The 14562-nt window shown below is 37.7% G+C and overlaps 1 pseudogene; it reads right to left on the bottom strand.

Annotated features, from left to right (window-relative positions):
* Positions 1–1066: 1066 nt before the first annotated feature.
* Positions 1067–9426, bottom strand: LOC117613091 (annotated as a pseudogene).
* Between the last annotated feature and the right edge of the window lie 5136 nt (positions 9427–14562).

The following is a 14562-nucleotide window of genomic DNA, read 5'->3' as shown; positions in this document are numbered from 1 at the left end:
AGATGGATCAACATCGTAGAAAATTGGTAGCACTGCTTCTCTTGCTCCCATGAATTTAAGAAGGTGTAGAAGTTCATTGAAGCACCATGTTGTTGAGGTACTTCTTGCAGAAGCCTAAGAGCCATTTCTTGGTAGCCCCTCATTCTCACGTCCATAGTTGAATGAAGTTTCTTTTGGACACCTTCAGGCCTTCCTGTAAAACTTTTCTCAAAATCAATTGGAGGAGGTGTGCTCTCATTCTTCTCAAAATCAATTGAAGACCACAGTGAAGAGCCTTCCTTTATGAGGGACTAAAATCATGTTTAAGCTTTGTGCTAAAAAAACACATTCTTCTCTACTCATAATACTAATCTAGCGGCCGCGCCCCACCGCAACCACCCCCACCCCAACCCCCCGGCGAACAAATTTGTCGATGTACAGTTGCAGTATATTGCATTCGGACTGTTAAATATATGGGAGTTCCCCTTTTGACTTAGCCTGTCATTTTTGCTTTACGTTTTGGCCATCACTTGGTATATTTTCTTAGAAGTGCATACCTTTGTAAATCTCATAAACTGAAGAACATGAGACACAAATTCAATACAGTTTCATTCGGCATAGCCTATAACAATAACTAATATTTTTCTTTAAATAAAAAAAATATATAAAAAAACTAAAACTAAAACAAAACCAAAAAGGAAACTGGTACTTGTGGCTGATGGTCATAGAACTTGTCAATGATCAAATGCAATTCATATATAACAGATGAAAGAGTAATTACTTTCCCAATCAGGGATTCTGTTCACATTATATGGTCAAAACTCAACTTATCCTGTTAATGCAGAACGATATTTTCAGCACCTAAACTAAGTTCGCATTGGAAAATGAGAAAAACAAAACGCAAATCCCCAAAATCTCATATAACACAGATCAAGGAAGCATTTTCTCTAGCTGCAGCTGCTCAATTTTGATCTGGGTGCACAGTATGAGAAACTCCATAAACTACATCCTTTTCATCGATTGCTTAGAGGGGTTTTAGATACTTTATCCTGATAGGGGCTCAACTCGAGCTTTGCCTTGACGGATATTAGACAGTGCTGACGTCCACACGGCTTCTATGAAGCTGGAAGGAGAAGTGATCCAACTCCCGCAACTGCATTGGCTGCCTGACCAATTGAAGTAACCCAAGCGAGCTTCACAATGTGCACATGACAACTTGCCCTCCAGTGCTCCTTCTTCAACTGTGTAATGAGAAAACGTAAGAAAGATTAAATTATATCATTTTTCTATGACAAATCACATTGAACAAAAGATGCCTCCAAATGAAAAGCCCTATAGGTCCAAAAATAGGAATGTGAAAAGGATGTGGATTATGTCTGTGTCAAAGTCTATATTTGATAATTCTTTCAATTTTCAAATTCCATCATTTGTCAACACACTGGATTAACTGGTCAACAAGAAAAATCAATTCGCAATTGACATGTAATCTCAAGTGACAATTTGATCATATAATAACCCAGTTAAACACCGTAGAGCATAAATAAATATGAAATAACAATCAAATCAAAGAACCCAAGGAAACTCTTTTGACAACAGAGCACTTTTGCATGATTAACTAGTACTGCAATAGAAAAGGTAAGCCATACAGTTATAAATATGGCACAATTACCTGCTGTCATCCACCTTAGAGGCTCAACAAAAATGGATGAACATTCAGAATCCTCAGACAAGTTGCTACTTTTTCTCTTTCGCCACTCAAATGATTTCCCGCCCTCACCTGGAATGTGATCCACAACATTGTCATGCAATGCAACAATTCTTCGGCATTTCTTGCAGCGGAATGCTGGTGTACCTGTTTTTCCTCCATTTTGACCTGTTTTTACTCCAGAGGCAACTTCACTAGGCAACCCAGGATCTGCCCCAAATTTAGAATTGTCTATTTTATCCCCACGATGATAAGATTCACCTGAAAGGATGGATAAAATATTTCTATTATAGCAGGGAAAACAGAAATTCACATTTGCCACTCAATTTGAAACCTCCAGTGAAATGAGTAGGCATAACTTATAATGTCTCCTATTCTGGGATAAACAACTTTTCACATAGTAATAAACATCAAGAACACTTGCCATGCAGTTGCAACACCCTTCACAGTTGTCACTGCTGTTCTGCTAAGCATTTCTTTTTCTTTTTCTTTTTCTCTTCTGTTAAAATGTTATGTAAGGCAGAGGAGAATGGCAAACAATTTAAAAAACAGATTGGGAGGTACAGTTCATGGATACTATAGCAGCATTGTAGCAATTTTTTTGTGCTAGTTTCCCCAAGCTAATTTGACAAGTGAGATTATTTTTATTCTGAGGGCTACAATTTAACTCTATAGGGTTTTCTCGAGATTCTATCATGTATAAATAGAGTGAACTAAATTGAGACAATCTTGTTTTTGGAATTCTAAACCTTTGGCATTTTTGAGTTCCTTTCAGAACCTTGGAAGCTTCGCTTAGGGATTTCTTATAATCCAGCAGTGTCTCCATGCTCAATCCAAACCCTCTCGCTTCTCAAAATAACATTCTTTGAGGCAATAATCCACCAAAAGCTGGACCAACCATCTCACATCCTACTTCAATGATATACAACCAATTTGGTAAGCAATGGCTCCTTAATACCTTCCTATCAATGAATTTTACATATAATCCTAGGCACACCAACTCATATACAAACTGATGTGGTAGTACTTCATTTGTTTAAATTTGAGCCTCATTGATTTACAAACAGCAAGCGACTACCATATTATGTGCCTCATCAGTTGGTATTAAAAAGCTGGGATAAGAGTTGGTGCCTCTAATATCATGAGACCCAAGAAAAGCCTACGTACAACAATTTCTAGGCAGTCAGCAGCCCAAGAATTATAGCCTAGTCTCTATGTCCCATGGAGCACTTTCATCATCTTGTATTTTACCAAAACATGAATGCAAGATGTTCAATCAATACCAATAAATTTAGAGGGAGGGGAAGATGGAGAAGAAAAAATAAAACTGTACCCAATACTTGTTAGTGTATAAGCTGTGAGCTGATTAAAGTTTAGCATAAAATATGCCTTGTAGTTAATTGTGTATTCACTTTGGTAATTAAACCAAGTGTAGGGCCTTTCTTGTAATTTGTCCAAGTGACATGTGGAGAGTGATCCATTAGTTTAGCATGATGAATGGCTGAGATCATTTCTACGGTTTTGATGTAATGAGCTACCGTGCATAACGGTGAGATATATGCACAGAGCAAGTGTGAATGATAAATATAGAAGAGAACACTCTCATGAACAAATAGATATCCAATGTTCCTCTCCTTCTTCTTCTGTAATCAAACAAACACACACACTCAGAATACAAAACTTCAACATGGCCTCAGAGCCAGGTTCGATCGATTAAGATCTGAGCGTAAGAAATTGAGCTCCACTCAAGTTTGGTTGAGCTCAGGCGGAGTTGCAAAACGTTCGCACGGTTTTTGACTTGTGATTCATTTCATCTGAGCTAAAAGATGGCTGGATCTGGAAGTTCTGAAGTAAGAACTTTGATCTTCTCCGGTGAGAATTATGAATTCTGTAGAATCAGAATGACGACGATCTTCAAGTCACATGGGTTATGGAAACTGGTTGAAAAGGGGATTTCTATCTCAGACTCAAAGAAGAAGGTTGAAGGAGGCTCAGAAGAGGAAGTTGATGAGAAAACAGCAGCTGTCTATATGCAAGATGCTAAGGCCCTGGGCATTATTCAGTCTGCGGTTTCAGATCAGATTTTCCCACGAGTAGCTAATGCTGGAATAGCAAAAATGGCTTGGGATTTGTTGTATGGAGAGTACCATGGTGGTGATCAGGTAAGGTCTGTAAAATTACAAAATCTGAGGCATGAATTTGAGTATGCTAGGATGAGAGACGATGAAACCTTATCTGGCTATTTGACTAGGCTAAATGATTTGATAAACCAAATGAAATTCTGACTAATGAGAGACTTGTTCAGAAAGTGTTGATTAGTCTTAGCAAGCCATATGACCCTATTTGTCTGGTTATTGAAAATACCAAAAGTTTGGAAACTGTGGAATTGCAGGAAGTTGTAGCTATTTTGAAAAGTCAAGAACAAAGGTTTGATCTACATAATGTGGATACCACTGAAAGGGCATTTGCCTCTCTTTCTGTGAATTCAAAAGGGCAACAAAGCAAGAATCATTCTAAGTCTCAAAAGAATTGGAATCCTAAGGGAAAACCATGGGAATCGAAAGGAAAGCCTCAGCAGAACAATTATGCACCAAATCACAGTTTTGGTTTACCACAACAGACAACTCAAGATGCTGCTAAACCACAATGCAAGGTGTGCTCCAAATTTCACTGTGGTGAGTGTAGATATAAGGGGAAGCCTAAATGTTTTAACTGTGATAGGTTTGGACATTTGGCTAGGGAATGCACCATAGGTAAGGGTACTCAAAAGGCCAACTGTTTCAATCAAACTGAGGTGACTGGAAATCTTTTTTATGATAATAGTGTCATTACTGAAGTGCAAATGAATGGAAATTGGTATATTGATAGTGGTTGTAGCAACCACATGACTGGAAATGTTGAGTTGCTTGTTGATGTAAGGACAAATGTCCATGGAAAGGTGCAAATGCCTACTGGAAATCTGGTAGATGTTGCAGGAATAGGCTCATTGGTGATTGACACAAGTGCAGGCAGAAAATACATTAGGGAAAAGTCATGTTTCTACCTGGTTTGAAGGAAAATTGGTTGAGTTTTGGACAGATGGATGAACATGGGTATTACTTACTCTTTGGTGGAGGCATGTGTTGCATTTTTGATGGCCCCTCACTTGACAAACTGGTTATATCAAGGTTAAGATGAAGATCAATAGGTGTTACCCTCTATCCTTAATGCAAAATGATCAAATTGCACTGAAGGCTAGTGTGACAGAATGTACTTGGATTTGGCACAAGAGGTTAGGTCACCTAAACCTCAGAAGTCTCAAACAATTGAGAGAACAAGATATGGTTCATGGAATTCCATATCTAGAAGAAACTAATGGTGTGCGTGAAGGATGTCAGTTGGGAAAACAACATAAGACTGGTTTCCCAAAGAACATGCTTGGAGAGCATGAAATCCACTTGAATTGATACATACAGATCTGTGTGGTCCTATGCAGACTAAATCCATAGCTGGAAATAGGTACTTTATGCTACTCATTGATGATTGCACAAGGATGGCTTGAGTTTATTTTCTAAGGTATAAATCAGATGCAATAATCTGCTTTAGAAAGTTCAAATCAATGGTAGAATTGCAAAGTGGGCTCAATGTGAAATGTGTGAGAAGTGATAGAGGTGGTGAATTCACATCCAATGAATTCAACAAACTATGTGAAGAATGCGGGAATCAAAGGCAACTAACCACAGCCTACACCCCACAACAAAATGGGGTAGTAGAGAGGAAAAATAGGACTGTGGTGGAAATGGCCAAGGCAATGCTTCATGAGAAAAATATGCCTTATTTCCTATGGGCAGAAGCTGTACACACAGCTGTTTATCTCTTGAATCGATCTCCTACCAAAGCATTGGATAACATAACTCCATTTGAGGCCTATAGTGGCAGAAAACCAGGCATTGGTCATTTAAAAGTGTTTGGATCACTTTGCTTTGTATATGTACCAGCTGAAACAAGACAGAAGCTTGATGCTAAGAGTGTCAAAGGTGTATTTGTTGGGTATGCAATTTGTGAGAAGGGGTACAGAGTATTTGATCCTTTCACTAAGAAGTTGATTTTGTCAAGGGATGTGGTGTTTGATGAAAGTATGGCTTGGAACTGGAAAGCACAGACAGAGATGCCTATTGCAGTGACAAATATTCAAGATCAGTCTAGGACTGTGATTGATCCCAGTCTACATGAAGTGACAGAAGTAGAAGACAGTTATCCTAGTCCTTGCATTTCTTCTCAAATTGAAGATCAAGAGAGAAATATCCATGGAACTGCTGAGATCACAAGACCCTATGATCATACACTAATTAAATGGAGAAACATCAGTGATATCCTAGCACAATGCAATCTCTGCATTGTGGAACCAGAGAAGTATGAGGAAGCTGCCCAAGACAAAGCATGGATAAAAGCTATGGAAGATGAACTTTCTATGATTGAGAAAAATGAGACATGGGAACTTGTAGACAGACCAGGTGACAAACAAGTTATTGGGGTGAAATAGGTGTTCAAAACCAAACTGAATCTAGATGGTTCAGTGCAAAAGAACAAGGCAAGATTGGTTGCTAAGGGATATGTGCAGAAACCAGGAATTGACTATAGTGAGACTTTTGCTCCAGTTGCTAGATTGGATACAATAAGAACCTTAATTGCACTTGTTGCACAACGAAGCTGGAAGTTGTATCAGCTAGATGTTAAGTCAGCATTCTTGAATGGAAAGCTGCAAGAAGAAGAGTATGTTGAGCAACCCGAGGGATTTGTGCTTGAAGGCAAGGAAGATAAAGTCTATAAACTGCACAGGGCTCTCTATGGATTAAAACAGGCACCTAGAGCCTGGTATGGAGAGATTGACAGTTATTTTGCTGAATGTGGTTTTGAGAAAAGTTTGAGTGAAGCCACTCTCTATACTAAGACAAGGGGAGAAAAAGATATGCTAATAGTATCCATCTATGTGGATGATATAATATATACAGGAAGCAGTCAAGAAATGCTGAATGAATTCAAAAAGGATATGAAGGAGAAGTACGAAATGACAGACTTGGGACTTCTCCATCATTTTCTAGGAATGGGAGTGATTCAGACAGATTTAAGGATCTTTATTCATCAAAGGAAGTATGCTTCTTCTTTGTTGAATAAATTTGGTTTAAATGATTGTAAGCCTGTGTCTACTCCTCTTGTAGCCATTGAAAAGTTGATTAAGGATGATGGAAGTGGTGCTGCAAATGAAGAGAAATATACGAAGCTTGTAGGAAGTTTGTTGTACCTTACTGCTACAAGGCCAGATGTGATGTATGCCGCTAGCTTACTAGCTAGATATATGCATGGTCCTTCTAATAAGCACTATGGAACAGCTAAGAGGGTGCTAAGGTATGTTCAAGGAACATTAGACTATGGTCTGATGTACCAAAAAGGCAAGAAGGCAGTGTTGGTTGGATACTATGACAATGATTGGGGAGGCTCTATTGAAGATAGCAAAAGTACATCTGGCTATGCATTCTCATTTGGAAGTGGAGTTTTTTCATGGGCTTTTGTCAAGCAAAGTTGTGTTGCTCTCTCATTTGCAGAAGCAGAATATGTTAGTGCTTCAAAAGCTACAACTCAAGCTATATGGCTTAGGTTTGTTTTGGAGGATTTTGGTGAACTACAAACAGAAGCTACTCCTCTGAAATGTGACAACACATCTGCAATCTCAATCACTAAAAATCCGGTGTTTCATCAAAGGACAAAGCACATTGACAGGAGGTATCATTTCATTAAGGATGCTCTACAACAAGGTATTATTGATTTGATTTATTGTCCTACTAAAGATCAAGTGGCAGACATTTTTACCAAGTCCTTACCAAAGGAGAGATTCAACTATCTTAGAGACAAGCTTGGAGTTGTATCAGCTCAAAACTTAAAGGGGAGTGTTAGTGTATAAGCTGTGAGCTGATTAAAGTTTAGCATAAAATATGCCTTGTAGTTAATTGTGTATTCACTTTGGTAATTAAACCAAGTGTAGGGCCTTTCTTGTAATTTGTCCAAGTGACATGTGGAGAGTGATCCATTAGTTTAGCATGATGAATGGCTGAGATAATTTCTACGGTTTTGATGTAATGAGCTACTGTGCATAACGGTGAGATATATGCACAGAGCAAGTGTGAATGATAAATATAGAAGAGAACACTCTCTCTGCTAATAAGCAGAGCATGAACAAATAGATATCCAATTTTCCTCTCCTTCTTCTTCTGCAATCAAACAAACACACACACTCAGAATACAAAACTTCAACAATACTTTCAGGCGAAAAGACTTATATATGGGGCTGGCACGATCAACCTTGAAGCCCATTTCATCGTACATTTTGAGCTGCAACACGATAAAAGAAAAGAGTAAAATCTTAGCAGAAAGTAATATAACCTTGTACAAGATGTTACATAAGAGTGCCTTGAATCACCTGATCTAGAAAACCATCATTGGGGCAAACAAACTCACAGCTTTGCCTCAGGGATCCTAGTGCATCTGTAGGATTGCATAAGAGGAAGACAAAGACTAAAGCAGTTAAGCATTTGTAACCCACTCCGCCTTTTCTTCAATTCTATTGCTCAGGAATTCATATATTTCGAAGGGTGATGATTTTGGTACTCCAACTATCACCTCCCACACTCCGCTACTCTCTCACACAAGAGGACCACATGATTTTGGTGCTCTTCTTGTGTGAGAGAGTAAATGAGTGTGGAGTGTCAAAATCATCTTCCGTTTTTAAAGTCATACAAGCTTGTGAAACTAATTTTTATCTGAACTGAAGAAACAAAAGCAGCTATTTGGATTCCAAAAATATAACAGCAACATGTAGTTATATACGAAGACTGGCGATACTTAAAAGAAGCAATGATTTGTTCACACCTTCTTGTGATAAATGCTCTGTTCTCATCAGATATGCTGTAATGATAGATGCACTGCAACAAACAAATGCAAACAAGGGTGTAAACACTTTAAACTTGACAATTCAGAAAACTGAAAAAGCTATCAGAATGTAAGCCTGTTCTGAATAATTTCGACATTATTAGTAGACTCTTGTTATTCTAAAAACTGAAAATCATAAACTGAGAAAGCAATATGTACCTTCTGGAAACACCAGCAAAGCAATGCACCAAAACAGAACCCTTTTTTCTACCCTTATCAATAAAATCCACACACGCATCCAAATAATTCAATAAATTCTCATCGTGCCTATCTCTTAGCGGAACCCCCATCCTCTCCAGCTTCAAATCCTTGCCTGCACGAAAGCTTATCGACCCATCACCAACAGAAGCTGACCCACCAACAGACCCGGCATCATAGACCTTGATTTCCTTTGTGGGAATTGCACAGAGAATATGTGTGATCTCTTTGCTGCCATTTCGGATAACCTCTGTCGCGTCGCGGATGTTGCCGAGGAATAGATTCTCACGAACAAGATACGGCATGATCACTGAAAAATATTTGAATTTTTCCTAAACCCAAGATTATCAAAGCAAGAAAAGTCGAACAGTATGAGGCAATTTACAGAGGATTACAAGAGTGTTTTATAAGTCAGTCTTGCTTGACAAGAAAACCTATTTATACCTGGAATAAAAAAGGGCAGTATTTACACCGTCAATAAAAAAGGAAACAAGATAATAGAACACCTAAATTAACAAGAAGAAATCTTTGTTCTTTACCTGTATTTAGGTCATCGTAGAGAGAGGGAGAGAGAGAGGGGACGGACGGGACGGGTTTTGGGGATTTATTTCAAAATAAATTTTTATAAAAAAAAATTATATATGAAATAGACTTGAGAAACACCCAAAACCCCCATTTACATCATAACAATGAGGATTTTTTTGGATAAAATGTTTTTGGGGGGCTCCAAAAAAACAGAACAGCTAACCAATACAAATTAAACGGACACGAGTGCCCCCCAAAAAATAATCAGCTATCTCCTAAAAAACAGAACGCCTAACCGATGTCCAAGTCTAGATTATGGCTCCATTTGGCAAGGCAATCTGCCAAACTATTCTTCTCTCTTAAAATATGCTGGATGTTCCAACTCTCAAAATGCCTAAGCATCTTCCCACAGTTTGAAAGCAAAGCAAATAGAGGATGAAAACATAAAGAATCCCTTTGCTGGAAAAGATTCACAGCACTCTCAGAATCCATTCCTATGAGGATCTTAGTGAAACCCTTTGCCACTGTTAATCTGAGGCCAAAAAACAAACCCTAGGTTTCAACATCCAAAATATGCCCCTTCCCCAAATTCACAACAAAACCTCCACACCACTCCCCAAAGCAATCCCTAAGCACACCACCAACACCAATCTTTCTAGAAGCATTCATGCAAGTGCCACCCTCTACCAGGCGGCTTCCACATTAACATAACCTGTATTCGGTTTTTTGTTTAAATTCGTATGTAATGTGGACTCTACTTTTTACTGTTTAGTTGCGTGATGGGAAGACAGGAGGAGGAAATACATATAGTTTCTAGTTACAGAAATAATTTTGAAGAAAATTGTTGGGGGCGGGATGCAATATGATAAGATTGATAGATTGCCAAAGTCCCACATTGGAATAACTCTCAAAAATACAAATGCTTATAAAGATTACATGACACCTTACACTTGCTGAGTAGGTTTTTTTTATTTTTTTTATTTTTTTTATTTTTTTTATTTTTTTTATTTTTTTTATTTTTTTTATTTTTTTTATTTTTCCTTCTTTCGAGCTTAGTAATGTGGACTTATAACTAAGCAGGACATTAAAGAAATTGGTTGTTTGAACAAATCCTTTTCATGTAAGATGTGATGCTCTTGGACCGTTCACTAAGAGATGTGATGCTTTTGAAGTAGCACAAGGCACGCTCTCTACCCTCAGATAAGTAGGGGCACCCAATCAAAACGGGTGGGTAGCAAACCCAAAACTCTAAAAATTTGATTGGGGTTATGGGTACCAGAAAAAAAGAAAAAGAAAAAAAGGAAAAAAAAGGCCTGGACCTCAACCGCACAGATCAAGAGCCATTGCACCTCAACGTGCTGCCTGACTTCGCCTCTTATCACACAATCACATTTTGTCTCTTCCTTTCTCTCCCAACTTCCAAAACAACATATATATATATATATATATATATATATATTATTAGGGTAAATTGCTGAATACTCTCTTAAATTATATTGATTGTCGAAATCTCAGCCTTAAATTATTTTTTCAGTCAATTTAACCCTCGGATTATTTTTAATGGCCAATTTAGCCCCTACCATTAGTTTTCATGCAATTTCATCCAATTTTCTATCTAAATGTCATATGTTAGGCACGTGATTCATTGTTGAATTAAAATTTTAATTTTTTAAAGTTTAAAATAATTAAATTGTTAAAACTACAAAACTGAAAAAAATTAAAAAAATTAAAAAAATAAAATAAAAGGGGAAGGCAATCTACGTCTTCTCCAGCCCCTTCCTCCCAAGACTCTCTATCTGAAATCCCACATCCACAAGGGTTTTCGAGTGAATGCCAATGGTTGGTTTGTGTAAATAAACATATAATCAGAATCAAGATATGTTTTCATCTTCATCAACACCTACTTGTTCTTGATTGGGTCAATGGGATTTAGGGATTGCATTAAGTTATCAACTCCTCCCCAAAATACCGGGTCTGTGTGGCATATTTCGATGAGGTGTGAAGATTGCCCGTCCTCTTGGCTGTTATTAATCTTCTTCCTTTCCTCTTGTATTGTGTTTTACACAAGCTCCTCTTCTTCCTTCTTGTATTGTGTTTTACACATATCCTTTTCTTGGCTGTTATTAATCTCCCTCCAAATGCTTTTGTTGCATGAACAAACAAATTTCGATACAGCAGTGGAGCCTCTGGATATTTGTAAAGAGAGGACAACTGGAGCTAAGAAATTAGAAAGAGCCGGAGTAGGTGGTGAGGGAAGAAAGAAAAGAGAAAGAGAGGAAGAAGACAGAAAAGGGAGGAGAACAAAGAAAGAGAGAGAGAAGAAATCATGATTTTACATTTTCTTTATTATTTTTTGGTATTGTTCTTATAAAATGACAAACTTATTCTTATAATTAACAGAAAATTAGATAGAAGTCTAAAAAATTGACGACATATGCTAAATTGATCATTTAAAATAGTCTGAGAGCTAAATTGGCTAAAAAATAATTCTGGGTTAACATTTCGACAAGCGTAATAATTCAGGGGGGGTATTCGGCAGTTTACCCATTATATTATGTTCTTTCATTTGTTGCAACTTAATAAATAAATAAATAAATTGGTTATGTTTCTAATTTTATTTATTTATAATAATTGGATGAATTATACCTATGATGATCAAAAGGCTGCAAAGAGGATTTAGATGTTCTAATCAGTTTAGGGCATGTTTAGTAGGCTGGACTAGCCAGGACAATGTTAAATAACACTTTGAAATCGACACTTGGTGAAAGAGGGACTAATATAAATGGGATTGTATAGTCCATGAGTCAAAAAAACACCGGACTTGCTCGTTCAATACAGTGAGGATGAAATGCGTTTCACAAAGTAGTGCTATTTTGAATGCACGAGTGCGACCAACACAGCCTTCACTCTATCGTTCTCTTCCCCTCGAACAACTGGAAGGCCTCCATGAGCTGCTCCTAGTTGATGAGGATCTCCTCGTTCATGTCAGGCAAGATGGCGGTGACTAGCTCGTCGAACTCGACGGTGCCGTTTTCGTTGGCAAGGAGGACTTGGAGCTGGTAGCTAGTGGGCTTAACGCCAAGAGACCGGAGCAGGGTAGCGAGCTCAAGTTGGGTGAGGCTGCCATCGGAGTCCATGTCAAATCACATGAAGATGTCTTTCAGCTACTTCCACTGATCGATCTGAGCAGCCATCATTCTGGTAATGGCCAAAGAAGAAGAAAGGGATCATTACAATACCAATTGTGTTTTGGACAATTGGGCGTTTTGTTTTTTGTTTTTTAATTTTAATTATGTGGTGTGGTAATTGGTTTGTGAAAAGTTGTGGTGTGGGGCTAATTAGATTTTTTGTTCTTTTTTCTCTTTGGAAATTTAGAAAGAAAGACACATAGAGAGAGAGAGAGAGAGAGGCAGAGCAAGAGAGAGAGGAAGGAAGAGGAAAGAATGAGAGGATGGAATTCTTTTTTATAATTTTATATTATTTTTTTCACACATCAGCCCTAATTAAATATCCCTAATTAAATATAAATATTTTTTAAAGTCAAAATCCCCAATTAAATTAAATATTACAAGAATTATTTTTTAGTTTGACACAACACAAAACATAGGGCTTCACTATTTTTAAAATCCAGGTTTTTAGTCCGATACAACACCAAACGTAGGTCAGTACTTAATCCAGCTTAGGCCAATCCGAGCTAATCCAAGACAGTTTCAGGACTTAATCTAGTCCATAATAGTCCGCGGTACCAAAGACCCTTAATATCTTATTTCTTTGGGGGGAGTGCCCACCACAGTAGCTTGTTACTAGGGCTCTCAAGTGTCGCCCAGGCGTTGCACTTCTGCATGGGCCTGACGCACCCCACCAAATCTAGTTTAAGTTTTTTACGTCCCACCCCACCAACTAAGATAATCCTTCTATTGACGTGAGTCTCCTAATTAATCAAGGAGATTTACTTCCTTGATTAATTAAGGGATTTACTTTCCTATTTTTTATATAAGTGATAAATCATTGTACAATTAGGAGATACTTTCCTAATTCTTTACTATATCTAATTCCTTATAAAACCTTCATATGTAAACTCCTATATATACCTCCTTATGGAGAAGAATAAAGAACAATCCAAAGTATTCAAACCATATTCATATTTTAATATGGTATCAGAGCAATCGATCCTCGGTTGTCTCTAAATTCTCATATCAAATTTTCTTCAAACACAAACCCTAAATCCTCATATCAAATTTCTTCAAACACAAACCCTAAAATCATATTCCTCAAATTCCTCAAAGTTCTCCAAACTCATATTTCTCTTTACCAAATTCAGATCTCCATCCACATCCCTCATATCTTCAAATTCCAAAACACATATTTTTTTACCCTTAAAATTCTTCCGCTGCCATGGATGTTATCTCCTCTTCCAACACCACCGACACCACTCCACTATCCTCCCAAATTGTTACTATCCACAGTGACAACGCTCCTTTCCCAAATAGCGTCACCCTGACTGAAACCAATTATGTCTTATGGTCTCAAGTCATGGAGATGTGTATTGCTGCCAGCGAAAAATTGGGATACCTCACCGGCGACACCCCTCCGATCAAGAATATGGGCAAATCACTCGACACATCTTCTGACTCAGCTCCTGTTAGTCCTGCAGTTCCAAAGGCACCAGCTCCTGCCTCTACCTCTGCAGCCACAACAGTACATCCTTAGTAGCAAGACGATTGGTTGTGGTACTAGGAGGGGCAAATTCAACAACAACAAGAAAAAAAAAAAAAGAAAAGAAAAGAAAAGAAAAAGGGCTATGTTTATTGACATATCCCAAGAAGATGTTGCTTATTTCTTGACTCTGACGACCCCTTCTCTTCAAGGGGAGAAGAGGAGTGAAGAGAAGTTGTTTTGTCTCTAAACCCTTATCTCAAATTTCTCAAATTTCTTCAAATTTCTCATATTCAAATCCAAACACTTATCTCAAATTTCTTCAAATTTCTCAATTCAAATCCAAAACCCTAAATCAACTTCCTCATATTTTTTTTTTTTCCCCAAATCCAAATCCCTCATATCTAAAGTCCTCAAATCCTCTTATCCAAATCCCTAAACACATACCATCAAATCTTATACACATACCTCTTAAATCCAATTCCTACATCAAATTCATACATCAAATTTCTCACATCACCTTCCTCACCTTCTCA

Source organism: Prunus dulcis, unplaced genomic scaffold (assembly GCF_902201215.1).
Source record: "Prunus dulcis unplaced genomic scaffold, ALMONDv2, whole genome shotgun sequence".
NCBI classification, from domain to species: Eukaryota; Viridiplantae; Streptophyta; class Magnoliopsida; order Rosales; family Rosaceae; genus Prunus; species Prunus dulcis.
This window is presented reverse-complemented; position numbering and strand designations above follow the sequence as displayed.